This window comes from Hemicordylus capensis, chromosome 4, assembly GCF_027244095.1.
Source record: "Hemicordylus capensis ecotype Gifberg chromosome 4, rHemCap1.1.pri, whole genome shotgun sequence".
Taxonomy (NCBI): domain Eukaryota; kingdom Metazoa; phylum Chordata; class Lepidosauria; order Squamata; family Cordylidae; genus Hemicordylus; species Hemicordylus capensis.
In genome coordinates this window covers 216,360,849-216,387,326 of record NC_069660.1, presented here as the reverse complement: position 1 = coordinate 216,387,326, position 26,478 = coordinate 216,360,849, and the positions used below count along the sequence as shown (strand labels likewise).

Genomic DNA, 26,478 nt, shown 5'->3' with positions numbered 1-26,478 from the left:
AATGTTAGCCGTTTTATTTTCAATCCCCTTCCTAATGATCCCCAGCATGGAATTGGCCTTTTCACAGCTGCCGCACATTGAGCTGACACTTTTAACGAGCTGTCCACCACGACCCCAAGATCCCTCTGCTGGTCCGTCACCGACAGCTCAGATCCCATCAGATCCCATGAACAGACAATCATGACAGTTACCATCTATTTGCCACCACTCCAGCCTTTCCTCTCCTTCCAAATCAATAGGAAAAAATGGAGGTGGAGCAAAGTCATGTCAACTAAAGGAAGGGAAGAGACAAAGTAGCATGGTACCATTCCACCTTCCTCCTTCTTCCCCGTGATGCTCTTTGACCAAGGAATTGGGCAGCAGGGCCCAGAGACCTCAAATCCTAGTCTTTTCAAAATGTAAGCAGCAAGCATGCTGCAACCCACCTCAGGTCAAGTCATGACCCACTTCTAGGTCACAACCTATCAGATGAAGAGCTCTGCTCTAGTGATATATGGCACAGCAGGGAAAGGCCTCAAGAGAATGGCAAAGGGGGAAAAAAAAATCTTTTTCCTGAAACTCTCTGTAAGCCTTAAAACCACTATAAGACTCCTATTTCAGGCTAGCCAAAGCCACTAGCACTCTTATGGGTTCGGGATTAACTGCAATATTTTGTTGCAAGTCCAATTTGTATCACTGTATTAGTGTACATAATTCCTAAAAGTCAATAGTTTGTGTGAAATTAAGTATTGTCCTACTGGTTTGGACCAGTCAACTTGTATCTTATTCAGTGAAGCTAAGCTATTCTCACAACCAGCAAAAACAGGGCTTGAGGTCTGAAGGCCGGGTTAGCACTACCGTGTGGAACCTCACCAAGCTCTCAAACAGGGGCTCTGTCAAAAAAGGGTCACCCAGTTCCCAGCTTCTCCTCTAAAAGTAAGTTCAGCAATCAGGGGAGGTTGCCTACCCCATCCCAGGGCCCGTGTGGAGCCATGAAACGGTATGGGACCCCGCTAGAGGCTCCCGCCCCGGGGATACCATAGAGACTGGATAACAGAGTGGGCTGCAAAGCAAGCAGAAGTTTGCTTGGGGAAAGCCTGTCCAGCAAACAGCACTGAGCTTCCTTAAAGTGGCAGGCACCTTTCAAATGAGCCCAAGGGAAAATATGAACATATGAAGCTGCCTTCCACTGAGTCAGACCATTAGCCCATCCAGCTTAGTACTGTCTTAGTACTGTTGACACAGACTGGCAGTGGCTTCCCGAGGCTCTCAGGCAGGATTCCTGCTCAGCCCGACCTTGAGATGCCAGGCAGGGAGCTCAAATCCTTCTTCCTATAACAGCCCTATCCCCTAAGGGGAATAGTTGCACAGACACATGTCATACTATTCATTCATTTTACATTACATTACATCATTCATTCATTTTACATTTTACTAGCTGACCCTGCACAGAGCATTTGTATAGTTTTGCACTGAGCCTGTGGCATTGCACCCCCACAACGATCTTGCTCGCTCTCGCCGCCCCCTGCAACGCTCTCGCTCACTCTCGCCCCCCTGCTCACCCCCCACGTCTCTCGCCACCCCCGCTCTCCCCCACAAGTCTCTCGCCACTCCCGCAATCCTCTCGCTCACTCTCGCCACCCCGCTTGCCCCCTGCAAGTCTCTCGCCACCTCCACTCTCCCCCGCAAGTCTCTCGCCATGCCCGCAATGCTCTCGCTCGCTTTCGCCACCTCCGCTCTCCCCCCGCAAGTCTCTCGCCACTCCCGCAATGCTCTCGCTCACTCTCGCCACCCTGCTTGCCCCCTGCAAGTCTCTCGCCACCTCCACTCTCCCCCCGCAAGTCTCTCGACATGCCCGCAATGCTCTCGCTCGCTTTCGCCACCTCCGCTCTCCCCCCACAAGTCTCTCGCCACTCCCGCAATGCTCTCGCTCACTCTCGCCACCCCCGCTTGCCCCCTGCAAGTCTCTTGCCACCTCCACTCTCCCCCCGCAAGTCTCTCGCCATGCCCGCAATGCTCTCGCTCGCTTTCGCCACCTCCGCTCTCCCCCCGCAAGTCTCTCGCCACTCCCGCAATGCTCTCGCTCACTCTCGCCACCCCACTCTCCCCGCAAGTCTCTCACCACCCCCGCTCTCTCCCTGCAAGTCTCTCGCCACTCCCACAACGCTCTCGTCATGCCCGCTCACCCCCTGCAAGTCTCTCGCCACTCCCGCAACGCTCTCGCTCACTCTCGCCACCCCCTCTCACCCCTGCAAGTCTCTCGCCACTCCCGCAACGCTCTCGCTCACTCTCGCCACCCCCGCACGCCCCCTGCAAGTCTCTCGCCACCTCCACTCTCCCCCCGCAAGTCTCTCGCCATGCCCGCAATGCTCTCGCTCGCTTTCGCCACCTCCGCTCTCCCCCCGCAAGTCTCTCGCCACTCCCGCAATGCTCTCGCTCACTCTCGCCACCCCACTCTCCCCGCAAGTCTCTCACCACCCCCGCTCTCTCCCTGCAAGTCTCTCGCCACTCCCACAACGCTCTCGTCATGCCCGCTCACCCCCTGCAAGTCTCTCGCCACTACCGCAACGCTCTCGCTCACTCTCGCCACCCCCTCTCACCCCTGCAAGTCTCTCGCCACTCCCGCAACGCTCTCGCTCACTCTCGCCACCCCCGCACGCCCCCTGCAAGTCTCTCGCCACCTCCACTCTCCCCCCGCAAGTCTCTCGCCATGCCCGCAATGCTCTCGCTCGCTTTTGCCACCTCCGCTCTCCCCCCGCAAGTCTCTCGCCACTCCCGCAATGCTCTCGCTCACTCTCGCCACCCCACTCTCCCCGCAAGTCTCTCACCACCCCCGCTCTCTCCCTGCAAGTCTCTCGCCACCCTCCACTCCCCCCAAGTCTCTCGCCACTCCCGCTCTCCACCCGCAAGTCTCTTGCCACTCCCGCAATGCTCTTGCTCACTCTTGCCACCCCGCTTGCCCCCTGCAAGTCTCTTGCCACTCCTGCAACGCTCTCACTCGCTTTTGCCACCTCTGCTCTCCCCCCGCAAGTCTCTCGCCACTCCCGCAATGCTCTCGCTCACTCTCGCCACCCCCTCTCACCCCTGCAAGTCTCTTGCCACTCCCGCAACGCTCTCGCTCACTCTCGCCACCCGGCCGGCCCCTGCAAGTCTCTCACCACCCCCACTCCCCCCCCGCAAGTCTCTCGCCATGCCCGCAATGCTCTCGCTCGCTTTCGCCACCTCCGCTCTCCCCCTGCAAGTCTCTCGCCACTCCCGCAACGCTCTCGCTCACTCTCGCCACCCCACTCTCCCCGCAAGTCTCTCACCACCCCCGCTCTCTCCCTGCAAGTCTCTCGCCACTCCCACAACTCTCTCGTCATGCCCGCTCACCCCCTGCAAGTCTCTTGCCACTCCTGCAACGCTCTCGCTCACTCTCGCCACCCGGCCGGCCCCTGCAAGTCTCTCACCACCCCCACTCCCCCCCCGCAAGTCTCTCGCCATGCCCGCAATGCTCTCGCTCGCTTTCGCCACCTCCGCTCTCCCCCTGCAAGTCTCTCGCCACTCCCGCAACGCTCTCGCTCACTCTCGCCACCCCACTCTCCCCGCAAGTCTCTCACCACCCCCGCTCTCTCCCTGCAAGTCTCTCGCCACTCCCACAACGCTCTCGTCATGCCCGCTCTCCCCCCGCAAGTCTCTCGCCACTCCCGCAATGCTCTCGCTCACTCTCGCCACCCCACTCTCCCCGCAAGTCTCTCACCACCCCCGCTCTCTCCCTGCAAGTCTCTCGCCACCCTCCACTCCCCCCAAGTCTCTCGCCACTCCCGCTCTCCACCCGCAAGTCTCTTGCCACTCCCGCAATGCTCTTGCTCACTCTTGCCACCCCGCTTGCCCCCTGCAAGTCTCTTGCCACTCCTGCAACGCTCTCGCTCGCTTTTGCCACCTCTGCTCTCCCCCCGCAAGTCTCTCGCCACTCCCGCAATGCTCTCGCTCACTCTCGCCACCCCCTCTCACCCCTGCAAGTCTCTTGCCACTCCCGCAACGCTCTCGCTCACTCTCGCCACCCGGCCGGCCCCTGCAAGTCTCTCACCACCCCCACTCCCCCCCCGCAAGTCTCTCGCCATGCCCGCAATGCTCTCGCTCGCTTTCGCCACCTCCGCTCTCCCCCTGCAAGTCTCTCGCCACTCCCGCAACGCTCTCGCTCACTCTCGCCACCCCACTCTCCCCGCAAGTCTCTCACCACCCCCGCTCTCTCCCTGCAAGTCTCTCGCCACTCCCACAACGCTCTCGTCATGCCCGCTCACCCCCTGCAAGTCTCTTGCCACTCCTGCAACGCTCTCGCTCACTCTCGCCACCCGGCCGGCCCCTGCAAGTCTCTCACCACCCCCACTCCCCCCCCCGCAAGTCTCTCGCCATGCCCGCAATGCTCTCGCTCGCTTTCGCCACCTCCGCTCTCCCCCTGCAAGTCTCTCGCCACTCCCGCAACGCTCTCGCTCACTCTCGCCACCCCACTCTCCCCGCAAGTCTCTCACCACCCCCGCTCTCTCCCTGCAAGTCTCTCGCCACTCCCACAACGCTCTCGTCATGCCCGCTCTCCCCCCGCAAGTCTCTCGCCACTCCCGCAATGCTCTCGCTCACTCTCGCCACCCCACTCTCCCCGCAAGTCTCTCACCACCCCCGCTCTCTCCCTGCAAGTCTCTCGCCACCCTCCACTCCCCCCAAGTCTCTCGCCACTCCCGCTCTCCACCCGCAAGTCTCTTGCCACTCCCGCAATGCTCTTGCTCACTCTTGCCACCCCGCTTGCCCCCTGCAAGTCTCTTGTCACTCCTGCAACGCTCTCGCTCGCTTTTGCCACCTCTGCTCTCCCCCCGCAAGTCTCTCGCCACTCCCGCAATGCTCTCGCTCACTCTCGCCACCCCCTCTCACCCCTGCAAGTCTCTTGCCACTCCCGCAACGCTCTCGCTCACTCTCGCCACCCGGCCGGCCCCTGCAAGTCTCTCACCACCCCCACTCCCCCCCCCGCAAGTCTCTCGCCATGCCCGCAATGCTCTCGCTCGCTTTCGCCACCTCCGCTCTCCCCCTGCAAGTCTCTCGCCACTCCCGCAACGCTCTCGCTCACTCTCGCCACCCCACTCTCCCCGCAAGTCTCTCACCACCCCCGCTCTCTCCCTGCAAGTCTCTCGCCACTCCCACAACGCTCTCGTCATGCCCGCTCACCCCCTGCAAGTCTCTTGCCACTCCTGCAACACTCTCGCTCAATCTTGCTCTCCCCCTGCAAGTCTCTCGCCACCCTCCAATCCTCCCCACAAGTCTCTCGCCACTCCCGCTCCCCCCCGCAAGTCTCTCGCCACTCCCGCAATGCTCTTGCTCACTCTTGCCACCCCGCTTGCCCCCTGCAAGTCTCTTGCCACTCCTGCAACGCTCTCGCTCGCTTTTGCCACCTCTGCTCTCCCCCTGCAAGTCTCTCACCACTTCCGCAATGCTCTCGCTCACTCTCGCCACCCCGCTCTCCCCCCGCAAGTCTCTCACCACCCCCGCTCTCTCCCCGCAAGTCTCTCGCCACTCCCACAACGCTCTCGCCATGCCCGCTCGCCCCCTGCAAGTCTCTCGCCACTCCTGCAATGCTCTCGCTCGCTTTCGCCACCTCCGCTCTCCCCCGTAAGTCTCTCGCCACTCCCGCAATGCTCTCGCTCATTCTTGCCACCCCGCTCTCCCCCGCAAGTCTCTCACCACCCCCGCTCTCTCCCCGCAAGTCTCTTGCCACTCCCACAACACTCTCGTCATGCCTGCTCGCCCCCTGCAAGTCTCTCGCCACCCTCCGCTCTCCCCCCGCAAGTCTCTCGCCACTCCCAAAATGCTCTCGCTCACTCACCCCTGCTCTCCCCCGCAAATCTCTCGCCACTCCCGCTTTCCCCCCGCAAGTCTCTCACCACTCCCGCAACGCTCTTGCTCACTCTCGCCACCCCCGCTCCCCCCTGCAAGTCTCTCCCCCGCCTAAAGTCTCGTGCTCATGCTCTCTGTCCTCCATCTCTCTCTCTCTCTATCTTGCAGTCCTTGCTTCCCCCTGCCACTGCCAGGGACTGTCGCCTGCTCGCCTGACAGCCTCCAAGCTCCCTGCTGCTTCACATCGCCCCCGATCCAACTGTCAAACTGCTTTCCTGCCGCCCTGCATGGCCCGTCTAGAAGAATTAATAATATAGAATATCACACTCTTCCACCAAGGATCCCAGAGCAGTGTACTACATACTCAAGTTCCTCCTCACAACAACCCTGTGAAGTAGGTCAGGCTGAGAGTGAAGTGACTGGCCCAGAGTCACCCAGCAAGTCTCATGGCTGAATGGGGATTTTTGTGCTCCTTCCTGTTCCCTGCAAGTCACTGGACAAGAGCAGGAGTGTCCCTGCCCTTGCCTGCAGCTGCCCTTGCCTGCAGCGTGGTGTAGTGGTTAAAGTGCTGGACTAGGGCTGGGGAGACCCGAGTTCAGATCCCCATTCAGCCATGAGACTTGCTGGGTGACTCTGGGCCAGTCACTTCTCTCTCAGCCTAGCCTACTTCACAGGGTTGTTGTGAGGAGGAACTTGAGTACACCGTTCTGTACATGTACATGTAGTACACCGCTCTGTACATGTAGTACACTGCTCTGGGCTCCGCCGGTTCCTCCTTCCATCTGCTGGTGGAGTGGGAGTGACCGCTGGAATGACTATCCGCGCAAGGGTCACTGGTTCGGCCTCATGGCGGCAATGGCAGTGGTGGGGAGGCTCGCGGTGGCAGCAGGGGGCTCACAGCAGCGGTGGAGGGCCTCACGGCGAGGGCAGTCCAGGTGCCCAATTTGCCTCGGTGTGACACTGCACCCACCCGCCCACCCTCTGCACCATCATCAAGATGCAGAGAGTAGCACTGCCAATGAGGGTGTGCAGTTGTGGGCGACACTTTGCCACTCACTCTCCCACCCTGCTGGCACTGCAAGAATGGCAAGTGGCAGCATCAGGGCAGGTGGGTGATGGGGACACCCTCCCCCACATGCCCACCCTCCTACGCCCAGAGAGGCTAGCAAGGGGTGGCAGTGGCGGATTGATGGGGAGGCAGAGTCGCCACTTGGCTACGGCAGCAGTGGGGGGGGGCAAGGGGGGGTTCTCCCTTTTACCTTCTACACACACTATACAGTGGGGTGGGGTGTGTGCCACGGAGGCAACAGCAACAGCTGCGGGGAGGGTGGGCGAGGGGAATGTTCCCCCTTCTGCCTTCCCAAACCATGCTGCCGTGTACAGAGTGTGCCTTGTGCCTGGGCATCTTGGGGGTTAGGGTTGGGGGCATCTTGCAATTGCTCTCATCGGCATCTGGCAATTGCTCCAGGGGGCATCTGCTGTGTGCCTCCTGGATCTGAGGAGTGCGTTGAGTGTGTGTGTGTGTGACTCTTCCTTTGGGGCTGGTTGACAGCTGCAGCTGCTCTAGTCTTCTCTCTCCTTTTCGGCATCAGGACAGAGTTCAGTTCCTTTGACAGTGCTGCAATTGCCAGGAAAGGGTTAACTGAGGCTACCAATCAGAGAGCTACAAAGCGGGACTGCAGCTTGGAGCCCTCTGAGTGGTCTCCTTGGGTCATGTGCTTGCTCTGTCCACTCACAGACTGCTGTTGCCATGGGCGGGGCTGGAGGACCAACAATGCTAGCAATGGCTGGAGAGAACCTTAAAAAGTTAATTGTCTGTCACTCACGCTCCCTGCTGGGTTTGCAGCATGAACCTGTCTGTTTGCTATGAGGTAAAAACAGGGTTCTATCTGCTTTCAGAATGTAACCCTGTTTTCTGCTCGTCTGAATAGCTTCAGTATCTGACAGTAACATTTACCAATAGTCTAGTAGCTGACAGCAGTTTCCTTCTGGTGGTGAAATGGCTAGGGAAACCTTCAGCAAGAGGATGTAGAACCAGAACAATTAAGTTACTGATATTCTTATCATCCATGAATTTGTTTAATCCCCTTTAAACCTTGTGCTGTGTGCTTTGCAGTATAATCTTGTTAAGTTATGCAGGGCACAAACAACTCTCTTAAATACTCCACCTCCTGACAATTTGTCAAGTGAAATCAGAGATCTGTTTAAAAAAACAAAACTGTGCCAAGGCAACCCAAATGATGCATCAAGAAAAACTGAATTATGGGCCTGTATATGTTAGACAAATTAAGCAAATGTACATCTATTTGCTGTTCAAAGCTGTTTTTGAGGACTGGCATAGGCTAGTAATTGGATTATGCATTTTAGAACAAGTGACATAATAGTCTGCATAATTTATTTTGCGTCTTCTAGCCTGCTTCTGCAAGGGCACAGAGATAGGTAGCCCACTGTTACCACACTTGCTCACATATGTATACACTAGTGGACATTCAGCCCGTTACATTAACAGGCGCTAGAAGTGTTGTGTAGAGAACAGTCTTTCTTCAAGGGCAAGGGACGTTGCAAGACTGCCCGGCGCGACCCTCCTCAACAGCAGCTCAGCCGCTGCGGTTCTTGCTTGGGGCTATTACTGTTGTCCCAGTCCACGCCCGCCTTCTGCACCCGCCCATCCACGCGGCTAGCACCACTGAAAGAGAAGCGAAGGGCTGCTTCTCCCGCCTTCTGGGAGCGAGGGGAGGGGCGGAAAAGCAAAAGGACTGGCTGGCTGTCGATCCTCCCTCGCCTGCAGTCAGTCCGCAAAGAAGAAAGGGAAAGTCTCCTCCTCCTCCAGTCAAAACAAAGTGAAACGCACCTCCTTGCTCCTAGTCCCCCCGCCCAGATGCGTGCCCAGATGCAAGAGCCTGGTTCCAGCCTAGACAAAATCCCGTCCCTTTCCCATCCGCGCATCCTCTGAGGGCAGAGCCAGTGAGCATGTGTGCCACTGGACTGCACATGACCAACAGTGGAAGGCAAGAAAGGAGAACGCAGACAGCGTTGTTTTTCACGTCCCCCTTCCTCGCGCCGTTGCGTCCGTGCGCGCCACGCATGCGCAGAACACCCGCAAGAGACACGGATGCAGGTACCTTAGGGTTTTATTATATAGGATTACACATGTGTGTATCTATGGCTTTGGATCAACGTGGTGGAATTTAGTTAACAGCAAATTTGCCAGTATGACAACAAGGGACTGCAGCTTGGACACAGGCAAATATGAACACTAGGAGCAACAGAACGCAGAGGAGCAACAAACAAGGCTTTTGAAACAAGGAAAGTTTATTGATGAAGCAGAGGCATAATGTAAACAGTGGTATGTGGTAACCTAGGCACTTTAGAAGCTTTTAACAAACCTCCTTTAATAATTAGGTCTGCAGCCCAGTCTGAGCCTGGCCAGAGCAATGTTGCAAAACCCTATTTTGGGGGTTTTCTCCACCTGAGTACCCACTTCCAAAGGAACAAAACTCTCACACACAAATAAAATGTCAAAGCTTTATTAGCCACTCACCAACTCCAAAAAAGAGTAGAACTGCAAAACAGCACACACAGCAAACAGCAACAGCTGGTCTGCACAACGAGGTAGAAGCACCAGTGAGTAGCCAAATTCACAACTCTAGTTAGGATTGGAAGATGGTGACCCTTGTGACAAACAGGATAGCAGACCCTGATTTTTAATCAAGGTACACTTCAGAAGACTTCAGAAAAGGAAACTTCTCATAAATGAGGGGATTGGTAAAAAGGAAGCTGGAAAAGAGTCAGGAGGGTCAAATCACTGCAGAAAGCATGGAGTTTATTTAAAACCACAATAATAGATGCTCAGTTGGAATGTATACTAAGAAGGAGGAAAGGTACCACCAAATTCAGGACAATGCCAGCATGGCTAACAAATAGAGTCATGAAAACTATAAAAGGGAAGAAGACTTCCTTCAGAAAATAGGAGTCATGCCCAAATGAACAGAACAGAAAGAAACAGAAAGAGAACATAAACTCTGGCAAAAGAAATGCAAAGAGAGATGTAAATAAGTGATGCAAAAAGAGAGTTTGAAGAGCATATAGCTAGAAGTGTCAATGGGAATAACAAAAACTACTAACAATTAACAAATTGCCAGGGCCAGATGGCAACCACCCAAGAGTTATGAAGGAACTCAAATGTGAAATTGCTGATCTCCTAGCAAAAATATGTAAGTTGTCCCTACAATCAGGCTCTACATGTCCTGCTTTGCAGAGTTCCTTATTTCCATCTTAAGTAAATAATAAACTTGTTCTTATTTGTTTTATACTTTATTCTTTGTCTCCTTATATGCACTGAACAGATATACCTATCCTGTGCTCGCGAGGCTATATAACCAAAAAGTTATTTACTGAGAGCAGGGTAATAAGCAATCATATGGTGGCAGCGAAAGAAAGTAATATCTTATTAAATGCCATGAACATAGTGATACAATTGATCTAAAATTATATAAAAGAAATCACATCCCTGGACTTGGGAGTTCCTGACAGTCTCTACAGTCATGCTCTGTACCAGAATGGAAAGTAGCAAATATAACTCCAGTTTTCAAAAAGGGATCCAGGGGGGATCCAGGAGACTACAGGCTGGGTAAATTGATGGAAACTGTAGTAAGGACAAAATTGTTAAACATAGAAGAAAAGGCCTTGTTGAGGGGAACTAGCATGGCTTCTGCAAGGGTAAGTCTTGCCTCAATAACCTTCTGGAGTTCTTTGAGAATGTCAACAGGCATGTGGATAAAGGTGATCTGGTTGACATAGTATACTTGGACTTCCAAAAAGCTTTTGACAAAGGTTCTCCACCAAAGGCTCTTGAGTAAACTTAGCAGTCATGGGATAAGAGGACAGGTTCGTGTATGGACTGGTAACTGGTTGAAGGACAGGAAAGAGAGGGTAGGACTAAATGGACAGTTTTCACAATGGAGGGAAGCAAGAAGTGCCACCCCCCCCCCCCGATCTGTACTGGGACTAGTGCTCTATAACTGGTTTATTTATGTAATGTATTTAAAATATTTCTATACCACCCAAAACTTGCATCTCTGGGTGGTTTACAATTAAAATCATTTGTTAATAAATGATCTAAAAGTTGGGGTAACCAGTGAACCAGCCACATTTGCAGAGGACACTACACTATTTAGGGAAGTGAAATCCAAAACAGATTGTAAGGAGTGTCAAAAGGATCTCTCCAAACTGGGTGAGGGGTGACAAAATGACAAATGTAGTTCAATTTAAGCAGGTGTAAAATGATGCATATTGGGGCAATAAAACCCACCTTCACATATAAACTAATGGGGTCTGAGCTGTCAGTGACAGACCAGGAGAGAGATCTGGGAGTTGTGGCGGATAGCTCATTGAATGTCAATTCAGTGCACGGCAGCTGTGAAAAAGGCCAATTCTATGCTAGGGATAATTGGGAAGAGGATTGAAAATAAAAATGCTAATATTATAATGCCCTTATACAAATCTATGGTGTGGCCACATTTGGAGTATTGTATATTCCATCTTATTTGTTTTATTTCTCTTTGTAAACCGCCCTGAGCCATTTTTGGAAGGGCAGTATAGAAATCGAATTAATAATAATAATAATAAAAATATACGGTTCTGGCCTGGTCACCGTATCTTAAGAAGGACGTTGTAGAACTGGAAAAGGTGCAGAAGTGGGCAACCAAGATGATCAGGGGCCTGGAGCACCTTCCTTATGAGGCAAGGCTACAGTATCTTGGGTTTTTAGTTCAGAAAAGAGGCAACTACGGGGAGACATGATAGAGGCATACAAAATTATGCATGGGGTAGAGAGAGTGGACAAAGACTGGTCTAGACCATCAAATTGCACACCCCTAATCATGAGAGAGGAAGAAAAATTTGGCTGGTCTACCAATTGGGGTTAGCAGAACTAGATAAGAAGAGAAGGGGAATGAAGGCTCCAATAGCCTAGCAGTTGGTGAAATGTGGGCAGACAGGGGAAGGAGAACATAACTGAAAAAAGAGAGAAAATTATGAGCAGTTTAATACCTGTCCATATCTGCTGCTTTGTGTGTGATGCCAAAGGAATGACTTCCCACACTGAGAAGATTTGAGGTCTCTTCCTTCTGGCAAGGAAGGCATCAAGCTGCTGGCACAGTACTAGTTCCAAGGTCTCTAGCACACAGCATGCTCAGAGCTAAAAAAAAAAGAGAGCACTGAGGGTTTCCAGGCAGTCAGATGCAGGGGGTTGGCTCATGGCAAGCCCACACAAGAATGGCCGAGCCTCTAGAGGCTCTCAGGCAGTCAGGCACAGGGCTGGTCCTGTGACAGGCCCACACAGAGGGGCTATTCATACGATCACAAAAATCGGGCTAGGAAAATCCTAGCCCGATTTTTGTGATCTTAAGAACCACCGGGCTCGCAGCCGAGCCCGGTGGTTCTGGAGTGGGTAACCTGCTCCTGTAGCCCACCCCTTAGTCTGGGTTTGCGGAGCGAGTGCTCCGCAAACCCGGGCTATCTGCTCATGAGTAGCCGTGGTGTGGCTCCGCGCCGCAGCTACTTGTGAGTAGACCCCCAGCCGGGAGGCTTAAAATCAGCCTCCCGGCTTGGGGTTCTCCCCAGTATGCCCTGCACGCTCGAGCAGGGCATACTGGGGCTTCCAGGGGCTGCATGGTCCCCGAGCTCCCCAGCCCCCGCCGGCTCTGTCTCGGAGCTGGGCATCGTGTGGGCGGCCGATCCGGCCGCCCAGGGCTCCCTGCCCGCTCGTGAGCGGGGAGAGCGGGCTTAGCCCACTCTTCCCTCTCACCACTAGGAACCGGGTCTCACGTGAGACCCGGTCCAGAGAGTGAGTTAAAGATTCTGGGTTCCAGGGGTGTCTAGGGCAGTTCAACGCAGGTCTCCACACAACAGGATCACACAAGGAACACTCAAGGATAGTTATTTCAGCTTAGCTCAGTAATTCTGGACCCTGTAGTCCAGTGTTGTACTTGGGTTCAGGAAGTGATTCAGCTTGGGGGAATATGCTTTAGTACACAGTTGGTACTCAGCCTGGCAGGTTCTGGGGCAGTAGAAGGTAGTTTTGGCTGCCAAGCTTCTGAAATAGGAGTTTCGCAAAGTTCCAACCAGAGATCAAGCAATTAGGATTTGGAAAACATAGGCTTTTATAGGTTGTTACTTTCTGTGAGGTCCTAAAGGTGGGAGAACTTTCACTTTCAAGGTAGACAAAGGGACAGGACCTATTTATTTATTTAGCATATTTGTATACTGCCCTTCTCTGGGCAGTTTACAACAAAACAACACAGATTTTAAAATTAAAACAATAAAACAATTTTAAAACAATGATAAATTTAAGAAATGAGTGGGTAGTGGTGGTGGTTATTCAGAGGAAGCATAAAACAAATGGGTTCTGTTGTGCTGCATCTGCATAACTGATGTAAAACTGAGCCTTGAACCTGATTGCACTTGGGATTATTTGATTATTCAGAGGGCTCTTTAGTCTCAAAGACTATTTAATGGTAAATATACTTTTGCTGTGTCAAGATCTCAGGCTTCACTAAGAATGCACAGGATTCAGTGGAGGATGCATCACCTTTTTGTTAGGCAATTTTTGCATTGGTTCAGTGCAAACAAATCCAAATAGAGGCCAGTTTCCTCCTATTACCAAGTGTCTGCCCATGCTCTGCTTCCATTGTCTTCTGCAGAAAGCCAGAGTATTAAACAAAGTGCTAATGGGAGAGGCTGTCTGGAAACATCACCTCCTGACCAATGGAAATCCTGATCACCACCCCTACATCCATTGCACCAGCTTTTCCCAAACACTTTCAAGTCACAATATCACTTTATTGTGGTCAGTGACCAGCTTTATACAGAATATCATATTTAAAACAAGAGTAATTACATAAATTAATACACACAAGAAAAAATGACTAAAACTACTGAAATCTTGTCCATTGTAGTCATTTATCAGGAGTGTCCATAACTAATCACTTTTGTTACTTATATGCAGCAGCATAGAAATATTATTGTTGTTGTTGTTGTTGTTACTTAGATTTTTATACCACCTTACCCAGATGGCTCTAGGCAGTTCAAAAATATAAAAACAGATAACACAAACGAACAAATAACCCATTAATACCAGTTTAAAATCATTTCAGTACTCACTAAAGGCCAGGCTAAAAAATACATTTTTAGGGCTCTCTGAAATGCTGCTAAAACTCTTAAAGGGAGCACATTCCAGAGCTCAGGAGCAGCTACAGAGAAGGCCTGATCCTGAGTCAGGCAGGTGGCAACTGGCGATGGACCTCTCCTTATTACCTTAAAGTGCGGTCGGGATCATACTGGAGATGGCGTTCCCCCAGATAACCCGGTCCTAAGGTATTTAGGGCTTTAAAGGTAATTAACAGCACTTTGTATTTTTCCCGGAAACACATCGGCAGCCAGTGAATCTTTTTAAAAACAGGCATAATGTGTTCTCTCTGAGAAACAGCGGAGACTAATCTGGCTGCTGCATTTTAAATTAACTGAAGTTTCCAAATGACATACAAAGGCAGCCCCACATACAGTGCATTGCAGTAGTCAAGCCGAGAAGTTACCAGTGAGTGCACCACGGTTTTGAGATCATTATCTTCAAGGAACAGAAGCAGCTGTTGTATCACCCAAAGTTGATAGAAAGCACTCCTGGCCATAGCCTCCACCTGAGACACCAGGGTGCGGCCTGGGTCCAGAAGCACTCCGAAGCTAAATACCTGTTCCTTTAGGGGGAGTGCAGCAAGTATTCCCTCTAACAGGGATTCCCAGATGTGGTTGACTACAACTTCCAGAATCCCTAGCTGCAATGGCTTTTGCTTGGGGATTCTGGGAGTTGTAGTCAACAACATCTGGGAATCCCTGTTAAAGGGAACACAGAGTACAATCCCATCCAGAACAGGAAGTGCTATCACATCCCTCGAATTATGACCCCTCACCTCTGTCTTGTTTTGATTCAGCTTCAATTTATTATCTCTCATCCATCTGATGTGAACTTGTAGATGCAATATGTGCAGAATAGAATTGCTTCTTTGCTGCACATATTGCCACAGTATAAGCCTTTAAATGGGCTTTGTGTCATATCTTGTCAGATTAGAGTAGAATTCTCCACTTGCACTCCAGTCTTCTTCTTTGCTGCTTCAGCTTCTGTAGTGTTCTGTATACCATGGGGCTGATTTCCATGTAGAACGGAGAGGACGCTAAGGGGTGATTATGTCTATTGCCCTGCTAAGTTCCCTATTCCAGGTATCCACCAGGACATCAACAGAATCACCGGTAGAACCAACTCTAAAACCTTCCACGGCCTCTTGGAATCCTATGGGATCCAATAGGCTTCTTGAGCAGACCATCCAAATAGTTCCTGCACCTCTGCAGAGGTGGGTTATGGCCATGAAACCAACCGTAACCAGATGGTGGTCTATCCATGACCAACCTTAACTAGGAAGTGGTCTGTCCACCCAATGGGCAGACCCCACCCATGTTGTGAACCGCCCTGAGCCATATCGGAAGGGTGGTATATAAACCTAATAAATAAATAAATAAATAAATAAATAAATAAATAAATAAATAATGGAACACCAGGAGACCCCACCCATGGAACACCAACCTGATCTGAGCAAAAAGCCAAATTGATGGTGTTACCAGCTGTATATGTTGGCCTTACAACCAGTTGGTATAAGACCATAGTTGTCATGGCTGCTATGAACTCCTGAGCTGCACCAAACAAGCTAGTCCCAAAGTGAACATTGAAGTCCCCCAATACAAAAAGCCTGGGTGACCAACATCGACTCTGCAACCAGTTCTGTCAGCTCAGTTAGGAACTCCGCTGGGCAGCAGGGTGCCCAACATAATCCCTAATCACTTCGCGACTTTATAAATGACTCCTGTATATAGATCTGACAGGAACCAAGAAACATAGTATTCATCTGAATGCCCCGGAAATTTGTGTAATAAAGGGAGTAGCAATTCACTTTGTGAGTCATGGTAATATGAACAATATAATAATACATGTAAAATGGTTTCAATGACTCCTGCATTGCAAGGACACTTGTCGCCGTATTAGGGGATTTTACTAAACCTGCCTTCCAGAACCGCCGACAGCAAAGCATCAAATCTCACCAATGAAAAGGTGCTGCTATGAGCCAGAGTTGAACGAGATGAGAGGTACTCTGCTGGCCTGGTGATTTGGCTCTGTCTCCACTTTCTGAAATGATTGGATACTACAGTGAAATCATTCTGGCGGTTAATATCAATCAGATGCTGTTTAATTATTGCCTTTGTTTGCTCAAACCCACTATTGATCAAAAGTGCTGGTGTAAAACCATGAGAGCTAAGTTACTTGTGTAATGCTTGCTTCCAGCCAGAATTAAACTCATCATTCAGTGTTAAAGGTGCTAGTCCTAAGGGAAGAATTTTAGTGTAAGCCAGTACAGTCATCTCTCGTCAATTGCAGTTTTCCCAATCGCAGATTTGAGTATCCACGACTGGGAAATTGTGACCACCCTCACCAATTGCGACCTGAGTTTGGCGAGTTTTTTGTTTTAATTTGGTGGTTTGAGGGTGATTTCTGGGAGACCCAGGGGGTCATTTCCAGGGTTCAGGGGGCAATTTTATCTATGTTTAACCTTATTTCCAGTCTTTCCGCGACTGCGATTCCCCTAATCCCCAGTTTGCCATTGGTTTCATTGGCTCGTCTACTGCAAATGCACCAATTGCAAGGTCTTCCAGGAACTGAACCCTTGCGGTTAGTGAGGGATGACTGTAATTACAGATGGAAATCCACAATCCTAGGTTTATGCATAAATTACTGTGATTGCCCTTATAAACTCTGAGATTCCTTTGTTCTGGGCTCCTCCCCCTTGTACAGAATTAATTGGGTGAGAGTGGCCCGGCATGTCGTAAATCAATAACGCTTGATTCAATGGAACCACGAGCCGCTACTCATGAAATAACCTGAGGATTATTTCTCAGACAATATCTTGCAAAATCATTGTTAAAGCCACAACTATAACTAGTCAATGTCTTCTTTTAAAGGCAAAATTACACTTGAGTTAAATGGGTATCTAGAGATAAGCTTGCAAGGAGAAGGGCTTCTTTCCTGAAATACAGTTCACCCTCCTAGTCCCACAAGCCTTTCACAACAAGCTGAAAGAAGTTGGCTCAGCAAAGTCCTCTTGAGACTTCGTCTGAGCCATTAGCCAATCACTCCCCACATGTTGTTATCCCACTGGATAGCCTTTTTGTGTCTCCCCCCAGCTCTGTTTAATAGGAAGAACCTAAATTCAATCATAGCCCTAATGCTCCTGCGGAATCCTGCTTTCCTGCCAAGACCTGCACAGCAGCACTCTAACACCCATAGAGAGCAGATCCCCCATCAGAATTCATCCCTGCTTTAAAAGGGTGGGGGGAGAAGAGGAATAAAGTGACTTGCTGAGGATGGTCATTCTGCTCCAGGTTACCTATATAGCACTCAAAGTCCAGTTGACAAGCTTGAGGTCTGTTGTCAGACAAGTGCTCGAATTACGGGGATGTGGGAGCATCCTTTTAACCTTTTGTGATGACCTGCTTAGCTACTGTTCTTGAAGGTGGTGGAAGGGGCCAAGGTTTGGCTAAAACAGGGGAGAAACCAGGGATGATGCTTGTGGATTTCATTTAAGCCCCCCCCCCATATATTTTCCTACATAATTCAAGCACCAAGGCATAGTTCCTCACAAGCTCTGCAGAGACTTTCTCCATGGCCACAACTTTAATAGTTCAGAAAGAAGATAGCTACTGCAATCCATAGAAAATGAGAGGAAGACTGGCTTTATTTTCAGAAAATGGTTCAGTGCTACATTCTGTAAATACAGAAAATGAAGAGAGAAACTAAACAGAGTTGTGAAAAGAAAATAGCCTTGCAAATAACTTGTATAGCTAGAGGGCCATTTTCTAAATATAAAATCAGTTTTCTACAACACATCTGGATGTTTTCCATTTGTTTTTGCCACCTATTTTATAGTCCTGATTGCTTCCCCCAGGCCCAAGAACAATCAGTGTATCCCTCCACTACCTGGATCCAAGCTGCTGTAGCCTTCCTACCAGGCTCATTCATGCTGTCACATGGTGAGATGGTGCTACTCTCTTGGGTACTACTGTACCCCCTGGGGCAGGGGCACAACAGAATTGCTGCAACACAAAGAGAAACATTATTTATACCTTTGGGAGCATTATTTCAGTCAATAATACTCATTGTTCAGTACTAACGCTAAAAAAAAAAAGTCTGATGTTTCCACAGCAATCCAGTTTATATTGCACAATGATTTTCAAGTTTTGAAGGGGGTATGTTGAATAAAAGATTGAATTGTTAATTTGATTTGCTTCAACAAACACCAACTCCATTTGCTGTTTTTCTCGTATACACCGGTATATCTGTTCAGGAGCGACATTTGTTTAAATGCCTGTGTATTGACAGAAAAACAAATCTGAATTTCTTACTATAGGAAATCACAACAGATGTCTGATTAATAGAGTGCAATCTGCACCCCTTTAAAGCCAGTGGCAAAACTCCCATTGATTTTAATTTTTTATGCTAATTCAGATACAGAGTAGGGATATATGTGGCTTATGTTTACAGCCAGATTTGACTATCAAATGCCAACAAAGTTACTGCAGTAGACAAACCATGGGCTAAAATCATATGTGAAAATAAGATAAAGCAGTAATTGGCTTATTTAAGAGACAAAAAGTGAAAACTAATTAGAAAATGTTATATTCGTTTGTGCAGCCATAATCTGTCCTTGCCTCAAATGTACAATGAAGTCTCTTGCAACAGACATTTATATTCAATAAGAACTGGTAAATGAATAATTTCTTAAACCTGAGATCAGATGTAAGTGCATGAAGTACATTTTTGAAGCATGAAGGTAGGCTATCACCTTCAAGGAAGCCATAAAAGGAAAGAAGACTTCCTTCCGAAATTGGAAGGCCTGTCCAAATGAAGAGAACAGAAAGGAACACAAACTCTGGCAAAAGAAATGCAAGGTGACAATAAGGGAGACGAAAAGAGAGTTTGAGGCATTTAGCTAAAAGCATCAAAGGAAATAACAAAAACTTCTTTAAATACATCAGATGCAGGAAACCTGCCAGGGAGGTGGTTGGACCGTTAGACAATGAGGGAGTGAAAGGGATTATTAAGACAGAAAAGGAGGTTTCAGAGAAGCTAAATGAGTTCTTTGTGTCTGTCTTCAAGGCAGAGGATATTGAGCATATATCTGTTCCTGAAACAGGCTTTTTGGGGAAGGAGGCTAAAGAACTGAGTCAGATAGAAGTGACAGGAGAAGATGTTCTAAACTGTCTTGAAAAACTAAAAACTAACAGATCACCAGGGCCGGATGGCATCCATCCAAGAGTCCTCAAAGAACTCAAATGCGAAATTGCCGACCTTCTTGCTAAAATATATAACTTATCCCTGAAATCGGGCTCTGTACAGGAGGACTGGAAAGTAGCCAACGTAACACCGATTTTCAAAAAGAGATCCAGGGCCGGTCCGGGAAATTATAGGCCGGTTAGCTTAATGTCCGTTCCAGGCAAATTGATGGAAAACATCCTAAAGGATAGAATTGTAAATCACATAGAGGAACAGGATCTGCTGGGAGAGAACCAGCATGGCTTCTGCAAAAGTAAATCTTGCCTCACAAACCTTTTGGAGTTCTTTGAGAGTGTCAACAAGTGTGTGGATCAAGGTGATCCAGTTGACATAGTGTACCTGGACTTCCAAAAAGCTTTCAACAAAGTTCCTCATCAAAGACTCCTGAGAAAACTTAGCAGTCATGGGATAAGGGGACAAGTACATGTGTGGACTGCTAACTGACTGAAAGACAGGAAACAGAGGGTAGGTAGGTATAAATAAGAAGTGGGTCCCCCAGGGATCTGTACTGGGACTGGTGCCTTTTAATTTATCCATAAATGATCTAGAAGTAGAGGTAAGCAGCGAGGTGGTCAGATTTGCAGATGATACCAAACTCTTTCAGGTAGTGAAATCCACAACAGAATGTGAGGAGCTCCAAAAGCTCTCCAAACTGGGGGAGTGGGCAACAAAATGGCAAATGCAGTTCAATGTTGGCAAGCGTAAGATGATGCACATTGGGATGAAAAACCCCAATTTCAAGGATATGCTGATGGGATCTGAGCTGTTGGTGACTGACCAGGAGAGGGATCTTGGGGTCATGGTGGACAGCTCGTTGAAAGTATTGACTCAATGTGCGACAGCTGTGAAAAAGGCCAATTCCATGCTAGGGATCATTAGGAAGAGGATTGAAAATAAAACTGCTAATTTTATAATGCCCTTATACAAAACTATGGTGCAGCCATACCTGGAGTACTGCTACTGTACAATTCTGGTCACCACATCTAAAATAGGACATTGTAGAACTCGAAAAGGTGTAGAAGAGGGCAACCAAGATGATCAGGGGCCTAGAGCACCTTTCTTATGAGGCAAGGCTACAACACCTGGGGCTATTTAGTTTAGAAAAAAGATGACTGCGGGGAGACATGATAGAGGTCTATAAAATCATGCATGGGGTGGAGAAAGTGGATAGAGAGAAATTCTTCTCCCTCTCCCATAACACCAGAACCAGGGGTCATCCCATGAAATTGATTGCCAGGAAATCTAGGATCAACAAACGGAAGTACTTTTTCACACAATGCATAATCCACTTGTGCAATTCTCTGCCACAAGATGTGGTGACAACCAACAACCTAGATGGCTATAAGAGGGGTTTGGATAACTTCATGGAGGAGTGGTCTATCATCGGCTACTAGTTGGAGGGCTAAAGGCCACCTCCAGCCTCAAAGGCAGGATGCCTCTGAGTACCAGTTTCAGGTGAGTAACAGCAGGATAGAGGGCATGCCCTCAACTCCTGCCTGTGGCTTCCAGCAGCAGCTGGTGGGCCACTGTGTGAAACAGGATGCTGGACTAGATGGGTCTTGGGCCTGATCTAGCAGGGCTATTCTTATGTTCTTATGATTGCTGTCTACCACCATTGAACCATATGTCAGTCAGATATCTTGCCTACCTGTAGCTAAACAGAAACAGAAGCTAAAATTCTGTGTTGCCTAATCACCCGTTAGGTGATTCTCATTCTATTATCCAGCCTTCTAAAGTTTATTAACTGTGTAACACAGAGCCAAGCACTTGAGACTTACTTGAGTTTAGGATAGTTTCTGAAATAATAAGTAATTTTAAAACAGAGAAATATTTTTATTTAGGGAAAATGTAAGAGAATATAAAATGCAATCAGTATGTGTCTTTGTGAAGCTGCACATATATAGACTCTATTTAAATCAATTGATTATCTTACCCTTTTGAACACAGAACATAGAACTGTAAAATAAGAACAGCTAGCAGGTAAGCTAATCAAGTATAGTTTCAGGATATACTGGCAGCTAATACACTCATAACCCCTGCTAACCTGGCAAAGAGACACCTTTTAACATGGCGATTCTCTTTATTTAGCAGGGAGATAGTAACTGGCCCTATATACCCCCAGCACAGTACCTCCAGTGACTGTTGTTGGTGTCTATCTTATATTTCTTTTTAGATTGTGAGCCCTTTGGGGACAGGGATCCATCTTATTTATTTATTATTTCTGTGTGTAAACTGCCCTGAACCATTTTTGGAAGGGCGGTATAGAAATCAAATAAATAAATAAATACACCAACTCAAAACAACCTAATTCTTTAAGAGTCCATAAATGAGACATTTAATGGAGATGGGAAGGATTCATCAGAAATATCATTAGAGTAAGACTATCTGGAGTAAGAATAGGAAGAAACACAATAAGGATTCCATTAAAATGTCTAAGTTTCCTATCACTTAAATAGTCATGCTCATTTCACATTGTGCAAATTCAGTTAAATGGATAGTGACACTCTTTCTCCACAAATGATGCTATAATGATCTATCATTCACAACATCTGACTAGTGGACATTATATAGAATCACAGGACTTGGTTGTATTCACAGTGAGGTCAGGCACATGGCCAAATGAGCAGGTGGGGTGGAGGGCTGGCAGGGAGGCAGGCTCCAACCTGTCTTCCCACACGTGAGTGATTTTGCTCTCTTGGCTCTGTCACTTGCCTAACACATGATCAGTGCTGCAATGAGTGGCATAGCAGGGAGCCAGAGGAGGACATCCTCCGGTATCCCTCAATGCACCACACCAGGAGCATGGTGCATTGAGAGATCCTCCCTCCACCGGGCACTCTTGCTGCCTGGCTCTGTGTATGAGTGGACTGCCTGCAGCCCCCCACCCCCACCCCACAGCCCCAAGCCTGGGGTTAAGTTTGTGCTCGCACCCTTAAACCTGGTTAAAGCCTGGGGGGAATTCCTGGGCTTGGGGCCAAGGCAGCGCCCAGATTGGGTCTGATCCCAATGGTGCAAATGGACAGCCAAGCCCAGGCTGGGCTGTCCAAGTCTGGGCTTGGCTGCCCATGTGAATAGCCTCAGTGATTCCCTAACATAAAGAAGTGCCAAAGAGGTATGAAAAGGACCAGGGGCGTAGCTCGGGGAGAGGGGGCCTGTCTTCCCAGTGGCCCCTTGGAGTGAGGGACATAATGAAGATAGGAGGGAGGGGTGGAGCTGGAGGGCCCTCAGGAGCTGGGAGCCCCAGGTTCTTTGAACCCATCCACTCAATTTTAGCTACACCCCTGAAAAGGATCCAAAGTCTTCTGTATGTGTAGCATCAGCAGTAGCATAAATTCCTAACAAGCACATGGGAAAAAATCGCTAAAATGTATACAGTAAAACCTGAGAAAGAAAATCTCAAGGCAAAAATATATTGACACAGGCAGAAACAGATAAAGACATCGTGATTTGTTCACTGATATACTGAATTAGTCAGCTCTGCAAAATGAGTGGTATATGATTCTTCTCAAAATCACAACACGCTGGATTTTAAACCAAGCACTGACATAAAAGAAGAAACTAGTGCAATGTCTTTAAAAACATTTGGAAGTATAAAGGCAAGGTAACTCTGCTAGAATTATAGGTACAGATTTTGATTCACAGACTCTGCAGTGTCAGAGGCTCAGAGCCATGACTAATTTAAAAGTGGTATATAAATAATTAATTTAACAGAAAAGGATCCAGAAGACCAATGAGGTGCTGATAATAAAGATTGGTTTCAAGGCCTGGCTTGCTTACATGAGCAATATTCATAAAAAATAAATCCACAGGCATAGGCAGAACTGGGGGGGCAGGCAGGGCACGTGCCCTAGGTGCCACTGAGGTGGGGGCGCCACGCCAGTTCCTGCCACCCCCACCCCATTGCCCACCTGCCCAGCCCCAGGGCCCCTCAGCCACTTGCTTCCAGGTCTAGGATCCAGGCCTAGATCGGAGCAGCCTGCAAACTGCAGAGCTCTTCTCTCCCCGCCTCTCAGCTGATCGGCGGGTGGGCGAGGCTTCCAGAGAGGCCTCCGAGTAGGCCTCCCTGAAGCCTGAACTTGGCAGGCCCCAGCAAGCCAGGAAGGTGGCTGGCAGAGCTCCCTGCAGCAGACCCTCCCTGCAGCAGACCAGACCATTCAGCACAGCTTTTGCAAGGTAGGCTGTAAATTCCTTTTTGTGGTTACCCCCGTATATAGGGATCTGCTTGCCATAGGGCTTTGATATGGGTGGTGGGGCGAGACTGAGAAGTCTCTGAATATTTAATTTAAAACAGACTGAAAAATGTGCTGGCTTTAAAAACAAAAACTATCTAAGGCCTATAAGTGGCTTGTTTCATGTCAGAAAATTACAAAAACTTCTGGAACAAATATTTATTTATTCATTCATTCTTTCATTCATTTATAAATGCACTTATGTTCAAGTTGTTTTGCAACCCAGAAGGTGTGAGTGAGAACTGTGAAGCATGTGTTGTGCTTTTATTTTATTTTATTTTTCTTGTGTGTGAACTGCTCTCCAATATCTTGCAGGGACTTCAGGGTAAATCTGGCCAACATGTGAATGCAGCACTTCCATTCCAGAGGAGATGTGTGTTAAAGCGCTTTAAAAGCCTAGTGTGAAAAACCTCCTGGAATCAAATTTTACTGAATTTGTTCAGAATTCTGAGAAAACAAACATAGGCTCACCCTGCATGGTTGAAAGTCTCCTTTGCTAATCTGCAGCAAGGGGGCCATTTTAATAATTAGCGTTGCTAGTGTGTTTTAGGCATTAAAAGTAGCACAAATATATAGTACTCAATGTATATCACTATATACTGTGAAGTGTGCATGTGTGTATTCAGTGAAATGTATTTCCAGGCAGCATACTTATTTTGAAATATCAGACTTAAATCCTTGGGGATGTGTGGAGGCCCTGGAGTTTGAGGGGCTGGGGGCCCATTTTAAAATCTCATCTTGGCCCATTCCAACCTTGCTATGCCCCTGGTGGTCACTGCACATGAGTTTCTGCACAACACCTGCTCAGAAGAAACTTACATGTAGAAAATGTGTCTCTTGTAAATTGACCCTGAATTTTCCATCCGTGACTGGGATATTTGAGAGTCAGAGTCAATAATAAAAGAACAGCACACTGCTTGTGACCGGAAGGGGCAAATTACAATGATTTCTTAGTTTGGCAGGGGCTGGTTTTGGCCCTGGCAGAACTTGGCTGTCTGCTCCTGTTGCAAATGCCTCTGTCTAGTGTGGCAAACTAATGTATCCTCCTCCCTCTTGGTGTCAAAGTAAGCACTGGTGTGGTGAATGCACATATACCCCATCATGAGCCAACAGTCATCATAAGACAAAGGCTGGCAGGAATCATTCACTTGTTTATAGACCCACCACCACCACCTTCTTCTTCCCCTATTTTGCTAGTGGCTATTTGGGTAGGTGATCCTCTAGGACAAAGTCATGTTTTTTAAAAAGCATGATATGAGACAGAGAAAATGACACTTGGAATCCTCGCATAACTCCTGACTGTTGTTCTAAGTCTTTTACAGAGATGGCTCATGTTTTCAGGTTTTGATCAACAACCATGTCTAGATGGTACAGTGTTTCTTTTAACAAGGATTTCCAGATATTGTTGACTACAAGTCCCATCATTCCTGTTTGGACAGGAGAGCAATTTCAGTGCTTGCCCTAGGCGCTATTTTCCCTAGTTACGCCTGTGTCCACAGGTACTACCTGTAATGTATGCACTTTGGAAAATTCCAATGTTCGAAATAAAGTGAGTGATATGGAAACACTGAAGATGCTAGTCAGGGTAGGACTCCTGACTGGCTCAGTCTAATAGTTGTGAACAAGCCTGACAGAAACCAAGTGAACATATGCTTGGATCCAAGAAATATGAACAAAGCAGTTTAAGATAATATTTTCAATTGCTACTGTAAACCAAATCACCAGTAAACTAGAAAGAACAGAACTGTTTACAATCCTTGATGCCAGCAGTAGATTTTAATAGGGCTGTACATCATATTAGTCCCACATTGCTGTCAGACCTACCTTGCTCTATGTTGGGATACGTTGGACAGAGTTCCACCACAAAAGCAGAGAGCCTCCAATAGTTGGAACTGTTGGGAAGCTCCCTGCTGTCATGGTGGAACTCTGCCAGACATCCAAAAGCTGTGTTGGACCCTACCCCTTCACTTCCCTCTCTTCTTCCTTGCCTTCGCCTTGCCTCTGTGGTGCCATAGCATCTCTCCTCCACCATGTTCCTTTTATCCACCCCTCCTTTTATCAAATCCTATTTGTGGAACGGAAAACACAGCCTGCAAATGGATGGGGGCAGTTGCATGATCAAGAGGGAGCTACACAAGGAGATGCCTTGCCTTCCACAGCTTGCACTTTAGCATTTTATTAAAGGCCCTTTCTACTTTTCCTCTAGGACCAGTACTGGGAGTGGCACAAGTGCTTTTAGGAGTGGTAGGCAGTTGATTTTTTGTTTAGTTTTTTAAAAGGCTGCAGCTATGTAGTACACAGAACTTTACCAAAAGGTGATCCAATAAACATTTGAGGGTCTTGATGGGATCAGATGTTGATATCCTGATGCTGGGAAAGACTAAATGGGGACATACAGTGAGTTAAGAACATAAGATCAGCCCTGCTGGATCAGGCCCAAGGCCCATCCAGTTTCACACAATGGCCCACCAGATTCCTCTGAGAAGCCCACAGGCAAGAGGTGAGGGCATGCCCTTTCTCTTGCTGTTGCTCCCCTTCCCTGATAGGGAAACCTAAAACTAAATAAAGGAAGGTGCTAATTTGTCATGTCAGAAACAAAATATCTAGGATATAGCTTAATCAAAGATGAAGAATAATGTGATGCAGCTGAAACAGAGACTGTAGCTGATATGCCTGGATCAAAGCTGACCTACACAGATTTCTAGAAATGATCCCTTATTTAGCAAAGTTTATTCCAAACATGGTGAAAGTGACAACACTAGTAAGACCACTGGCAGACATCTTGACTAAATTACTCAACAGAACTTCTAATGAGATTAAGTAGTCCTTTAGAGTAGTACTACTGAGTAACTTAGTCTGGATGTCAGCAGTTATTACATTTCCATCCCATCCTTATTCCAAAGAGTTTGGAGTGGCATACAAAATAGGGGTGTGTCCGAACCGGTCTGGAGGGCATTCTAAAGGCCTCCGAACTGT

General features: G+C 48.4%; 2 protein-coding genes across 5 annotated transcripts in view; one reads left to right on the top strand and one right to left on the bottom strand.

Moving 5' to 3' along the window:
- The window catches only part of RNF182 (ring finger protein 182), a 68,269-nt gene that overhangs the window by 10,919 nt on the left and 30,872 nt on the right, over window positions 1-26,478 (bottom strand). The window contains exon 1 of one of the 3 annotated variants that reach the window (XM_053250119.1): window positions 947-1,002. The exons of 1 other annotated variant lie outside the window; for it this stretch is intronic. The gene's annotated coding sequence lies outside the window, so the exon portion shown is untranslated. Of the gene's footprint in view, window positions 1-852; window positions 1,003-26,478 lie in introns of those variants that run through there. One more of the 3 variants, XM_053250118.1, reaches the window with a different exon arrangement.
- CD83 (CD83 molecule) overlaps window positions 23,310-26,478 on the top strand; it is a 79,910-nt gene continuing 76,741 nt past the window's right edge. The window contains exon 1 of one of the 2 annotated variants that reach the window (XM_053250124.1): window positions 23,310-23,446. The gene's annotated coding sequence lies outside the window, so the exon portion shown is untranslated. The remainder of the gene's footprint in view (window positions 23,447-26,478) is intronic. The other variant, XM_053250127.1, reaches the window with a different exon arrangement.